This window comes from Panulirus ornatus, chromosome 20, assembly GCF_036320965.1.
Source record: "Panulirus ornatus isolate Po-2019 chromosome 20, ASM3632096v1, whole genome shotgun sequence".
NCBI lineage: Eukaryota > Metazoa > Arthropoda > Malacostraca > Decapoda > Palinuridae > Panulirus > Panulirus ornatus.
Genome location: NC_092243.1, coordinates 21,982,965 through 21,987,212, shown reverse-complemented (window position 1 = coordinate 21,987,212; position 4,248 = coordinate 21,982,965). Strand labels below are relative to the sequence as shown.

Here is a 4,248-nt window from a genome sequence, read left to right as displayed (position 1 = left end):
GAAAGGGATATGCTTTCATTTACAGAACCTTTTTATGTCCACACCTACACAGTGGACATATCCATACGCACTCATCGTCACTTTAACTGTCTCCCTAATCTTACATAAGGAGGATAGTAAAGGAAGCATATTGTTTCCTGGCAAATATTATAACATTCAAGGATGTACAAGTTAATACCAATCGTGCTGTTCAAATTTTCTGTTATGAGAAAACTAAAATAGTTTTTACTGCCGATATGTAAAACTTTGCACTAATCCTTACCAAAATTCATGTGCCACTTGTGAGCCCAGTCTATCAATTTATCTACGTCAGTTTAAAGCTACAGATGTTCAATTCTACTCTTGGATTTATTTCCCAGCTGTGTATCATATAGAATCCATGACTAACATCATTTGCACCTCCTTAATTGTACGATTTTACAGCGCTTCCCCTTTGAAAAATATGAGTGTTTTTACTTTTTTACTCCTGCCGCGTTAATCAAAGACTCTGATATATTCCACCATAGAAAACAGTCTCGTTAGAACCCTGTGGTCTTTTACAGTTTGAATTCGATTTTCTGCCATTTTTTCTCACTTAGCAATGGAATTGGATTCGGAATTTGTCTTCTGTAGTAACTACAGATGAAAAAGTGTATATATAAGTGAAGTGATATGAATTATATAAGATCTCTACCATGGCTACTCTGTCGAGAACCATCTTCTATAATGGAAAATTTGACTGGTAATGAATTTCTTCCCTTTCAACTGCACGACTCCAACCTAGGATTTCTTTTGTTATCGCCGATAATGCACATACGCCGTAGTCATAAGATTTTGGTGTTTGAATGAACAGTTTCGCTGATGTATGTTTTCATCTGTGGAGGGTGTGGGTGCTGCGGGAGTCTGGACTGTGGCACAAGTGGATGGGGGACCAGCTAGCCAACTCCTCCCATTGCCTCCGACACCCAGGTTTGGACCACAGGGAGGCTATACAGCCGCTTAGCATGGAGTCCTTCACAGGCCCTCTCCTCGTCTTCGTCGCAGGTTTGCAACACTACTAAGAGTACTAGTATCCTGTGCCCTCAGTAAAACCCATACTGTAAACATATAGTATGAATCCTTGTATCTATGGTAGCTTAATATAATCTTTCGAAAATATAACTTCGATAGCGTATAAATCATAATTGCTTTCAACGCCCATCGTAAGAAAAAAATGCCGTCTATTTTCCTCCTTGAAGACCGCAGCTTCTATCTTTCTTTTTTTTCATAGTTCAAATACTCGCTATAGTTTTATGCCAGTTTAAAGTAGGATTTGTAATCATTTCATTTTTCTCTCATGCTGGGTCAGTTTCCTTGTCTGCATTATACACTTGTGAAAACACACCTTTCATCTCAAATGCTTTCGCTCAAATTCATTTGCTTTAGCCGACTACCGAATTTGAAGGAGGAAGACCCTTCCATTATATTCTTGGAAGTAGAGCGAGCAAATGCTTGGCATTCAATTCTTTATGCAACATCCTTTGGAACATGCATTTTATTGCAGGAGCCGTTACTGGTGTGATGGTGTTTTTATGTGAACTATTGATCCACCATTGTCTCCAGCCGTCAAAATCAACCAGTTAACATTTTAAGGTAAATTTGAACTGAAAAAAAGTTTGAATGTCACTAACTGAAGGAATCTTCACTTGTTTATACGTTCACCTTAAATAAGAGAAAGAATAATATATGTAATATATGAGCATATATCCGTCTTTAGATTAGTTATATGTCTGACCGAATGTATTTCACACGAGACATGAACATCACTGGAGGATGAAGTTTAGTATCTATTGCATCAGTAAAATGAGATGTTTGCATCTACTTACGTTAACTCAATTGCATTAGACAAATTACCCACTCAACATTATAAGTTATTATGCACTAATATCAGCACCACAAGAATGATATTGAAGTCACAGTGGCATGTTATCAAATGCCTTTATCTACAATTTCTAAGAAATAAACAAAGAATCTATTTGCCTGGTCAGGTTGTAAAAGAATTTGTTGAAGAGCAGACTCGAGGAACAAAATCTTAACGTATATATTCAGGCGACAGTCATGCCAGGTATATGTTAATCTCTGTAACAAACGGTCGGTGAATAAACCATCATGAACAATGATTGAAGCTTTAACTGTCAAGATCTCTCACCTGCGGAAGTGCCTTCACGTTTCACAGTTTGAAGAAATATCACTACTTGTGTGATGGCAAATCATACTCTTGCTATACCAATAGCAATATAAGTAGTAGTCTTATACAGTACATGTGATTACGTTTTAGGATTTTTGTATCAAGTGTGTATGTATGTGTGCATGCAGTGACTATGTTAACTGTGTTTTTACTATTCACAATACATTTTGACCCTCTACTTCAGGTAAGAGAAAGTTATGTAAACCCAACCAATCCTATTCAGACCTGGACTTCCTCTGCTGCATCAGAAGCCACCCGGCACCTTACTGATGAGAGTCACCGATATCGACGGAGGTTATGCACCCAGCAAGACTACACCAACGTATCGACGTTTGTCCCTCACACTTTGGAAAAAAACATTGAAAAACGTCACTGTGCTCTTTTCAAGCAGCCTCAACAGCACCTTGACATCACTTATATCAAGCACGAAGAAAGCATAAACAAGTCTGTTCTTAGTTTTGTGCGAGGTTTCATCAACCACCATGTCTTATTGAAGATGTCACTAATGTTTCCACAATACTAAGATAGGACTTCGAAGGTCTTTTCTAACACGTTCACCCGTAGTCTTACATCTTAGGCATCTGTCAGTATAGTTGTGGTAAAAAGTTAGGTTCGCAACTTTAAGATGATATATGAGAGTAGAAAAAAAAGCTAAAAAATCAGACAATATTTTTCTCATTTGTAGAATTTTTCACATACCGATTAAAAGAAAATATTTCGTTTTATAACTCCTTTATGCCCAGGGATAATTCTAGAATTTAAGATTACATAATACCATTTAGGACTACTCTGTCTATCGTTAGAATCTATTATCATTATTCAATACTTAAGAGTCATGAAGTATGAAACTTCAAGGATATAAGACTAGAATCTATTCATATGATTATCACCAGGTAATAACTTACAGTAATTTAGTTTATAGATAATCTACATCGGAATTTAACTCACTTTCATTTTTACATAGTTTGAAATTTTTGACCTTATACCGAAAAAGAAATCAAACGAAAGTATCTCAAGTTTATGAAAACTTCACAGAAAGTGTGTAAAACTCAAGTTGATAGATATGCTCTGTGAAAGGTATTAAGAGTATATGGTGTGAGAGGCAAGTTGCTAGAAGCAGTGAAAAGTTTTTATCGATGTTGTATGGCATGTGTAGTAGTAGCGACTCTATCATATACCTTCTCCATATCCATAAAAGCTACATACAAATCCATTTGTTTATCTAAGTATTTCTCATACATTCTTCAAAGCAAACACCCGATCCACACATCCTCTACCACTTCTGAAACCACACTGCTCCTCCCCAATCTGATGCTCTGGACATGCCTTCACCCTCTCAATCAACAGACTTACACCTCTGTAATTTGAACATTCAACTTCATTCCCTTTACCTTTGCACAATGGCACTATGCATGCATTCCGCTTATCCTCAGGCACTTCACCATGAGCCATACATATATTGAATATCCTTACCAACCAGTCAACAACACAGTCACCATTTTTTAATAAATTCCACTGCAATGCCATCCAAACCCGCCGCCTTGCTGGCTTTAATCTTCAGCAAAGCTTTCACTATCTCTTCTCTGTTTTCCAAATTATTCTCCCTGACCTTCTAAGTCCACACATCCCTTCGACCAAAGCACCCTATATCTGCCACTATCATCTAACACATTTAACAAATCTTCAAAATACTCAATCCAAGTTCTTCTCACATCACCACTACTAGTTATCACCTTACACATTAGCCCCTTCACCGATGTTCCTACTTGTTCTCTTGTCTTATGCTCTTTATTTACCTCTTCAAAACATCTATATATTCTCCCTAAGATTTAATGATCCTCTCTCACCCCAATTCTCATTTGCCCTCTTTTTCACCACTTGCACCTTTCTCTTGACCTCCTGCTTCTTTCTTTTATACATTTCCCACCCCCAATTCTCATTTGCCCTCTTTTTCACCACTTGCACCTTTCTCTTGACCTCCTGCTTCTTTCTTTTATACATTTCCCAATCATTTGCACTATTTCCCTTCAAAAATCGTCTAA

General features: G+C 37.2%; 1 long non-coding RNA gene across 1 annotated transcript; it reads left to right on the top strand.

Annotated features, from left to right (window-relative positions):
- The first annotated feature begins 699 nt into the window (after positions 1-699).
- Positions 700-2,926, top strand: LOC139755791 (uncharacterized). The gene is made up of 3 exons (XR_011714161.1): positions 700-1,023; positions 1,523-1,611; positions 2,391-2,926. It is a non-coding gene; the product is annotated as an uncharacterized lncRNA (long non-coding RNA).
- Positions 2,927-4,248: the final 1,322 nt, after the last annotated feature.